Source organism: Triturus cristatus, chromosome 7 (genome assembly GCF_964204655.1).
Source record: "Triturus cristatus chromosome 7, aTriCri1.1, whole genome shotgun sequence".
Classification (NCBI taxonomy): Eukaryota; Metazoa; Chordata; class Amphibia; order Caudata; family Salamandridae; genus Triturus; species Triturus cristatus.
Window position 1 is genome coordinate 1711681039 of NC_140590.1, and position 9983 is coordinate 1711691021.

The following is a 9983-nucleotide window of genomic DNA, read 5'->3' on the forward strand; positions in this document are numbered from 1 at the left end:
TAAAGAAAGGGGTAGCCTTTAAGGGGACAAATCAGAAGAAGCATTCCAGGTTCTAAAACAGTAGTTCACTTCTGTGCCATTTCTGCAGCATACAGCCACTACTCAACAGTTTTACATTGAAGCAGCCATCTCCAACTTTGCAAAAGGGTCCTTTCTTTTCTAACACCCAGACACTGGTGAACATAATCGAGTAACTAAATCTTTGGAGAAATTAAAGTAAGCCAAACAAAATCACACAATATTTTTCAAGATGGTGTACTGCAACAGCAGTCTTTGAGGACTGTTGGAATTACTTGTTGGCCTATTGCTGTTCAGTAATGTTATTTATCAATCATACAATCTTACTCTTTCTCAACTCAGCCACAGCCTTGATGGATAGATGGTTGCAATGATCACTCTTCAAGAAGTTCAAATTTGTGATATCATTCTAACTAGATGAGTAAGGCAGATGCCCTGATCCAAAATATTTTGAATGATTTAGTCATTTCATTGGAGAGGATAATTCAAGGACAGAAGCCAGTTTACAGCCCATTGTAAGCAGTGACTCCTGCCATGGTCCGAATTCCATCCTGAATAACACAACATCAGGGGTTAACAGAGCGAGCAAGACTGGTCTTATCACTTATCACAAAGGTGGATATTTCTTTCAATCTTTATTTTCAGGGCTGGGAGTACATCCAGATATATTGCTCCAGTACAATAGAATGTATGGTGGGATAGCATACGAGCAAGTGTTTCTCGCTCTGTTACCACGTGTGCCTTGTGCTCCCAGGCAAGATTGACAAGGCAAAACCCATAGGTGTTCCTATTTCTTTGACTCCTCCACCACATCCTAGTATTATCATTCAATGATTTTGAAGTCGATCTACTTTTCGCCCAGGGTTTTAAGACATAATGATTGCAGTTGATATTTCCTCTAAGTGCAGTCTCTTTTGGGAAGTCAAATAGATACCATTAGCAATTCAAACCATCAAATTCTTCTTGTCACACTTATGCTCCATGACTGACTATCAGGGTGTTATCTGAAAGGCCCCAGTCATCAAAGTCATAGGCTCTCAGTGTGGTTAGCCATGCTTCCTATGCTTGCATCCATTGAGCTTTCTGCATTTCAATGGTAAAAACCTGAGTACCTGAGGCAATATTAGGATTCCCTCCCATGTTGGTTAATATTTATTAATGGGTCTGACCTTTAGTATGAGTTGCATTCAGTGTTGGATTCTATGGTTTCTCAATGCATGATGCATCTACTAGACCGGAAAATATATCGTCAAAAAGATAGATCCCAAAAATTGGAAGCGCAGATTTATATCCTTCGACTTTTACAGCGATTCCACCAATTGCATCCCAATAAAGTAGGCCATTCATCAAGGCATGCAACACTAACTGATGAGGGCCCACAAGCACACAAGTCCAAGCAGCAAACTTTGTCACTGGCTAACAAACGAAAGTTAGCATCTCATGGCAATACACAGAAAACATGGACCAAAGAGAGTTCTTGCATCACTTCAGCATCCTTTTGTGGGAGGTTTGGCATATCTTGCAAGATTTCCTCATGATCTTCAAAGAGATTAAATAGACTTAGGCAGTAGTCATTTAAACAAGGACATATTTAAACTCCATGTCTCCAGGTGCATCTGGAGATACCAAGAGCCAGAAGATCCAAAGCATTGCACTTACCTCTCCACAAACTGGTGTGGCAGCTGATAAACTGGCTACAGAATGACTTCTGCTGGTTCTGCACAGTTCTCAAAGTGGACAGCTAACAATTGTGCCTGGATCCATAAGAAGAAAAAATACAGAATAATGTTTACGAATTACAGGGTGAGGGGTTGATGGACAGAAAAATAAAACAGCACACAAAAAGTGCATAGGCAGGGAGCACTATATGAAATACAGCAGGAAGTGGGCAGTGTGAGCCACCACCTGGTGGTATAACATGGAAATTGTTACCCCCAGATTAAGAATGAAGCAATAACCAGTAATGTAATGAGAAGCAGGATAAAAATTAGGGGGAGAGCTACAAGGATAAAAGACTTTAATCATTCATAGAAGGCATCTGTAGCAGACCAAACTGCAGTAGCTGCTCCTCCGTTATTGCCGGAGTCAGCAGAGGCAAGGACATAAATAAAATGATAATAAAACAGTTTTATTATCATTTTATTTTGCGTCTTGCAGGTTGCCTGCCAGCCCAGCCAAGGGAGGGACGGGGACAGCCACAGTGACACTGCAGCACCAGGGAGAATGGGGAGTGGTGGGCACTGCTAAATGCGCATGATAGTTTGGAGGGCTGGCCAGACCACCATGCCCACTAAGCCTTTATCCACCTAGCTGCACTGTACAGCTGGGTGAAGAAACCAACACAGACTCCTGGGCAATTTCTGAGTGCCGAACCGAGGTGCTCAGACCAATTCCAGCAGTGCTCACATGCTGGGAATACCATTCCCAGCATGGATTAGGAGCTGGGAGCCTGCGCAGTGTTCACCAGTTTCCTGACAAGGACAAGAGGATCTGGTGGAAGGCGGTGGCCGTCAGATCAGGTAAGTGCAATTTTATTTATTTTTAAAATGTTTTTTTTGTGTTCCTCACCCCACCACTTCACAGTACAAGTGGCCGCTCTGGGCAAACTGCAGAGATCATAGTGGATAGAGGTACTTTGCTTCTCAGTCATTTGGGAGCCGTACGGCTACTCATTTATCTCCTTTTCTTCTTCCCCAAATAGCTGCCAGGCAAAAACATAGTGAGGGATGCTGTATCTGCAGAACTAGCAACTCTCTTTTCATCCTTTCAACCAGCCTGTGCTACCACTTGGCTGGGAGGTGGAATCTGTGTGCGAGAAAGTGTTTAGTCAAAGGTCAGGATACATAATGTCTGGTGGAAGACCCTCAGGTAATGTCCTCTATGTAGCTCAACATTTCATAAAATTGCAGTATGAACTCTGTTGATAGTAGAGGAATTTCTTTCCAATTACACCCCGCAAACCTCAAACCATTGCTCCAAAACACTATTCCTTAAATGTTATGTACTGCAAAAACTCTAGGATTGCTCACAATGCCAATATCGTACTATCCTCCATTCCCACTGTTGGAAATCGTCCTCTCTGCAGCGTCACCCCCAAAATCTTGCCTTCCACTTTTTGCTGAATTCATTTTTGTTGGCCGTAGGACTCTGTGCACTTTACCAATGCTAACCAGTGCTAAAGTGCTTGTGTTCTCTCCCTAAATCATGGGATAACTAACTTACACCTGTTAGGCATATATAAGTTTCTTGTAAAGTGGTATACAACATACCAAGGACCTGCAAATTAAATACTACCAGTGGTCCTGCAGCACTTATAGTGCCACTCACTTAAGTAGTTCCTTGAAACATGTCCCATGTCTGCCATTACAACCTGAATGCAGTGTCATACTTCCATGTCTACTTGACATTTAAAACCCCTTGCCATGCCTTGAACTCCTGTTTTAATACATATAGGTTGCCCCTAAGTTAGGCCATAGGGTAGGGGGCTGTGCAATTTAAAGGTAGGAGGAGATGTACTTCTAGGTTTTACATGACCTGGTTGTGAAAAACTCCCAAATTAGTTTTTCACTACTGTGAGGCCTACCCTCCCATAGGATAACATTGGGAATCCCTTATTACATTTACCACAATGTAATTTCTAATAGAGTGGAGGTATATATATCATGTTTGGCACCTACGGAATTGTAATGATAACCCCCCTTCAACTGTAAAGTCATTACAATCTTGAAAATGACACTTTTAGAAAGCTGGTATTTTCTTGCCCTTTGTGCCTGCAGCCTGTCTTGAGTCACAAGACTGGGTGCAGCTTTTAGTTAGACTTTATAAATTCCTCCTAGACAGTCACACAATCATGAGATTAGCTGTGCCTAAATGGACCAACTGGCAGGCTATGGCAGTGGAGATGAGTACAGCTCCACTTGCTCCTGAATAGACTTTGTCCTGTCTCTTTGCAATAGGTAGGCCTAATAACCCTGTATTGTCACAGCAGGCAGCTTGGAGCTAGGGCAGGGGAGTGAGGACATTCCAAGAATTTCAAAGAACCTTTCTAGAAGCTTCTCTACCTTCCAGGTGAGGGGCACCTGGGCATAAAAATAGGACCTTCAGACCCACTCCTCAGTTCACTACTGGACCTGCGGAAGGACTCTCAGCCCTGCTGTTGAGCCTTGCATCCAGGTTTGCAAGTGACTCCAAGGGCTAATTTGCTGGCCTCCTGTTCAGAGCCACAGGGACATAACAGACTCCTACCACCTTGAACCAGCACCTGGACCCCACCTGAGTCTTACACCCCCCAAGAGGTTTCCATCCACCCCTTAATCCTTGGTTGTGGTACAAAAGGTACCCAGATAACCACTTTAAAAAACTGAGGACTTAGACAACAAGCCAAAAAGGGCTCTGAGAATCAGGAGATCGAGACCAGCCTGCTTGCCTGCCAATCTCTTTTTTCATATTTCCATCTTCTGTGCATTGCACTCATCCACACATGAATATTTGAATGAGTGTGGGAATACAGAATAGTAGAGTACAGCCTGATGGAATCATGTTTCAGTGTTGTATGTGACAGAATGTGTGTTTTGTCACAGTACATTAATGTTTGCAAGCCAAGAGATATAAAAGCTTGGGCCATTCACTCAAATCAAAACTAATTGAACTTGCTCAGGTCTCTTTTTTTGAAAAATGTCTGGAAATTGCCATTGTTGAGTGGGATGGAGGAGGCCTGGATCTGTGGTACTTGAGCAGGTATCATGGCAGCTTTAAAATTTGTGGTCCAAATAGAGAGGCTTACTCAACGAGCCCAATGTGGAAAAGTCTATTGCACTGTTGAGGACTACTGGACTGTATTATATGCACGATACCGAATGGGTATTGTGACTGCTCGCACAGATTTCTGAAGGACTCCATTGATTCCTTCCCTTTAACGTGATTGCATGGCAGACTGTACCAGTCTTATGTCATAAGCAAGATAAAATTTGAGCAATTGAGGAAATGAGTAGCAGTAGAGAAACAATGAATAGATGTGGAGGGATTCACAACAGAGGTTTTTTTTAAGGACCAGAATCCTGACATTTCCATCATGGTTCAGCTGTATGTCAAAATATTGGGCTAAGATAGTGCTTTTAGAATGTTGGTGCCTTTTGGAGTTCCTTGCTAACTCACGAGGGCAACTTGCAATTTATGTGACAATACACAAGCAAAAATTCTGCTTAATTCAGACATGAATATCCCCATAAGGGTTAGGCATGGAAGCAGGCACAGATTCCCGGTCTCCTTAATATTGTGTTCACTCTATATTGAACCCTTAACAGTAGCAATTCAATAAGATATACAAATTGCACCACTTCCAGACAGTATGTGTAAAATTAAACTATACTCTGATGACATTTCATGCTTTTAAACCGCGAAGAGATAGTGTTGAGGGCGATTGATTTATTCCAACAGCTAAGGGGGCTTAAATGAATCACTCGATGACGGAAACCTTGGTTTTGAATCTGCATTTGGAAATATCATCAGACTAAATTTTAAATGTGTACAATGATGGGAAAAATAGATATTTAGGGATATATGTATCTGCATATTTAGGAGATCTTTATGATCTGAATTATGTGTCTTTATTGAAAAAGGTAGACTTCATGATGATCAGTGGTCTACTTTAGGGCTTTCTATTCTTGACCTAGTGATCCTGCTTAAGATGTTGAAACTTCCTTTGTTTAATTCTTTGTTTATGAATGTTTTTTTTGTTCTTCATTTACAGTTTTTTTCTGGAAAGTTGAAAGTTTATTTTCAAGGTTTATTTCGGGAAATAAAATACCCCACCCTGCATTGCCTACTTTATATTTGCCAAAGGTGAAAGAGGGATTAGCAGTTCCAGACGTACAGTTGTATTATTTTTCTGCTTTTGCAGCCTTTCGTTCACGATTTTAAAAAAATCTAATTAAATGTTGAAAATAATACTATGTTAGGCACGCTTTCCGAAGAAATATGCAGTAACATGGTACTTATGTCTTATGCCCCCCAAAAAGGTGCAAATATAAAACATTGGTCTGTATTTTGAGAAGGAAAGAACAACTCTACAAGCAATTTAGTGTACATTTGATTATGGAAACTACATTGGGTGATTTGGTGTTGGTAGAAGAATGCTTTCCCAGAGAGAGAGAGATTAGGTGGCCAATGCTCGGGCTCAATACAATAAACAACTTAAGGTCAGGAGATGGCTAGTTTTCCTAGTTGGATGTACAGAATCAGCCTAAAGCAGACATAGAATTGTACTACTCCTATGTGAATATAAGAACATTGCTTCATAATTTGGATAAGAAAACTATTGGCAACAATGAAGACGTAGCATATGGATTAGTAGAACATCCAAAACATATTGGGTCAGGACAGTGATATAGCAGTTATCATAGAAATCGAAGTAAGACATTTTTAGTAAAATAGCCATTGAATGGGAAAAGGAGGCGCTTGTTTAATTAACTAGGAATGCATGGAAAGATGTGAATTTACTGAATATTAGAATAATTAGAGGTGCACATTTTAGAAGGTTGCAGTTTTTTTCAGAAAATGGTTAATATATACAATCCGGTATTTTTGCATAAAATTTACAATAAGATAAGTTCTTAGTGTTTTAATAGCTTTGCATATTTCAGGAACTGGATACGTATTGTATGGATGTGTTCCGAAAGATAACAGTTTTGGACAGAATTATTTTTATATATGGAGGAGAAGTTGATAAGACCAATTGCCTTGGAAGAGATGGCTATATTAGGATACTCAGACGCATTGACTGGTCTCTCCCTCTGTGAGAACCATTTTATATGTATAGCCATGTTAGTAGCCAGATCTTTGATTATGTCATGTTTGGAAGCATAAATTACACCTACGTTTTACTGTTATTCTGTATGTGATGCTTTACTTGGGGTCATTAGGCTCAATGTGAAAGGAACATGTAAATGTCAGGATTACACCCAAAGCCTACCCAGGGCTCTGAAGACAGCAGAGCAATCATCCTGCACAGGCCAGACTCTCAGCAGACCTGACCAGTCATTCACCTGGGACAGGTTAACTGACTCACAATAAATACTGGCTGCGGTTCTACCTCATACACCTCCACTGAAGATGTGCCCCTCAGTGCAGACAGCTGAAGCTGAGCAGGAACCGAGCCTTAACATCTATAACTACACCCCAGACCTCTGTGGGTGATTATTCAGAGTGCTGTGTGAAATGAATGACCTGTTCAGCTCAGCTATAGGTGAATGTGTTATACTTGTTTGTGGGTGGTCATTAATATGCCTTCCCAGTGGACTTAGGGAAAGTTCTGTTTTAAAACATAACAGTTTGAAACTTTAAGTTAGAAAGGCACATAGTTTGTGGGGTGACTCATCTGCCATTACACCCTCCTTTACACCCAGCCCCTTGATATGGAGTTTTCCAGACACTGAGTTTCTCAAGTGTGATCAGTGTGCAACTCAGTGTCTGAGGTTCACTCCGTTTAGCCCCTCCAGGAATCTGTCTCAACCGCTTACTATCACTACCTTTAGAGAATCATGTGCCCAATGTGAGTAACTGTGCTACTGAATTGGAATATTTTCTTAGCTACATTGGATATCAGTGGTAAATGTTAGAATCTCACTATGTTTTCACAATTGGTGTTTAAATAGTTCCTGATGTTGGTCTCTCCATCGCTGCAGTTTATCCCCAACACTTTGCCTCTCCTCCAGCACTTTGGATTGTTTATTGTTAAAATTGTCAACTGCTGTCCAGTTACTTGATAAACTTTGGTTCTCCTGCCGGACTTCGGCTTGCGTCTTGTGAAAACTGTGGACTGTGGTGTAGTCTCTTGTAGTGCCAGCCTGATTACTGGTGCTCAGGTGGTCTATGGCAACCCTTCCAATCCTTTCAGAATTAAGAGGTTGTAGGGAACTCAAACAGAGCAAGGGCCTTATTTAGATCTCGGCGGATGGAATACTCCATCACAAACATGACGAAATCCCCTCCATTGTATTACGATCTCCATAGGATATAATGGGATTGTAATAGGGCGGACGGGATATTCATCACATTTGCAACAGCATATTCCCCTCTGCCAAGATCTAAATCGGGTCCTAAATTTCCCAGGTACCGTACATCCACGGATACGCAGAGTCAGCAGCCTTACCAGGCACCATACATTTGGGGTTAGGCTATCACTTTTAGTAATGTCATGCACAATTATAGCACCTTTATGTTGGACCAGGATCTGTAGTGCTCTAGGGTTGAATAAACTCAGGAGCCAATTAGCCTGCTATGCATCTGCATTATGAACCAGACCCAGGACTATGAGTATTGTCTCATTGCTGTGGAAACTGACCTGGTTCAACTAACTTTTTTTCTTTACTTTTACTGAAGTTGGTAAAGGTTTCTTAAAATTCCTGTCATTAAATCATAAAGTAAAGTAGTAAAGTGTGGACTACATGTTAATGCAAACAGCAGCATCTTGCCTGAAGCACAGAGCAATTATCCCACATGGGACCTTTATAATTTCCACTATGTACAAAGGAGGTACATCGCTGTCAACATACTGGGAGCACCAAACTCAGAAAAATAAAATGTATTTACATATGTGGAGGGAGAGAGAGAGAAAGAGTGTGTATGTGTGTGTGTGTGTGTGTATGTGTGAGAGAGAGAAAGAAAGAAAAAAAAGTACATGGTCAAGAGGAAGATGCAAGAAAGTGCATGCAAACATAGAGTTAAAAGACATTGGTGAAGAGGAGTGATGTGTTAATATGCAAGTAAAGAGGTTCAGAGAGAAATCAGGCGAAAGGTGTCAGAGAAATAGACTGCAGATGAAAGAGATGTGAAGGGGAGAGATGGAGACTCTCTGAAGGTCGCAACCCCTTCCACAGCCCTAGTAATATTCAGTTCATAGTTCAATATCCTCAAAACTGAAACATTTTCTATTATGTTTAGACAGAAGAAAATCATTGTTGTTACTCATGAATATGATTATCCTAGCAGTGCTAATACCAATAGGTCAGGCTGGTTTAAAGTGTATGTTAATTGTTGTATGATATGTCTGGATGCAGTAACAGACAATTCATAGGGAGACACTCAAATACTGGCCATTATTTGGTTTGCACATGAGAAAGTGTCACTCGAAGTGTCACACCTTTGACAGGGAGTGGAAACAGAGAGGAGTATGAGGGGCAGGGACCATGGAGAAGAAGATAGGAAAGGAGGCCATAGGGCAGTGAGATGGTAGCATTGTGGATTAAAATGACAGAGAAAGGTGTAATGATGCTGTGAATGGGTAAGTATACTCAAGGGTTTTAAGGGTGGAGTGATTTTTGGTATGTGCAGTGTATTAGTGAGGGGGTTTAAAAACAATGTGTATTGCCAGAGCTAGTGCAGGCACTTGTGCTGCCTTGTCCAAATCCCTGCTATATTTAGTAAGAAACCTGCTGTGTTCGTGGGTATTTCTAAATGCACTATGTCATGATTATGAAGTGAAGATGTCTTTTTCTGTTGTGTTGCCTTTGAGATATTACAATGACTTAGTGCCAAAGTCCAGCTGCCTGCACTCACCTGCAGTGATCTTGGGGTTGTCATCCACTTGCTTGTGTCCTCTCTGCAGTAATCGCCGCTTCAGGAGCCTGGCCTTATGAGGCTCCTACTGATGATGTCAGGGGCTCCACTCTTGGCATGGTCTGTGTGAAGAGCAAACAGGATGCACAGAAATCACTCACTGAAGCACATGATGTTTAAAATGACTGTCTGTGTGTGAACACGTGCTGCTGTCTCCCCCCTTCTGCGATGGGCACGCGCTGCTCAGTAAAATAGACTCAAATCAAAACAGTCATGACTCCCAAAGAATGTCATTACCTTTGCATCTTCAAAAACAGCATAAAAAAAGCTCTACTGTCTAAAGCTAATTCTATCTAAACCTTACTTCACACCCTAAACTAAAGCCCTTCACCTAAACTTAACCCTAATCA

The 9983-nt window shown here is 41.4% G+C and overlaps 2 pseudogenes across 2 annotated transcripts in view; both read right to left on the reverse strand.

The window, feature by feature from the left end:
* Positions 1 to 9614, reverse strand: part of LOC146812846 (epidermal differentiation-specific protein pseudogene) — a 216628-nt pseudogene extending 207014 nt beyond the window's left edge. The window contains exons 1-2 of the transcript XR_014966926.1: positions 9574 to 9614; positions 1678 to 1772 (exon numbers count right to left, since the gene is read on the reverse strand). The product of XR_014966926.1 is annotated as an epidermal differentiation-specific protein pseudogene (transcript). The remainder of the gene's footprint in view (positions 1 to 1677; positions 1773 to 9573) is intronic.
* Positions 1 to 9615, reverse strand: part of LOC146812847 (epidermal differentiation-specific protein pseudogene) — a 193631-nt pseudogene extending 184016 nt beyond the window's left edge. Inside the window, exons 1-2 of the transcript XR_014966925.1 lie at positions 9574 to 9615; positions 1678 to 1772 (exon numbers count right to left, since the gene is read on the reverse strand). The product of XR_014966925.1 is annotated as an epidermal differentiation-specific protein pseudogene (transcript). The remainder of the gene's footprint in view (positions 1 to 1677; positions 1773 to 9573) is intronic.
* Positions 9616 to 9983: the final 368 nt, after the last annotated feature.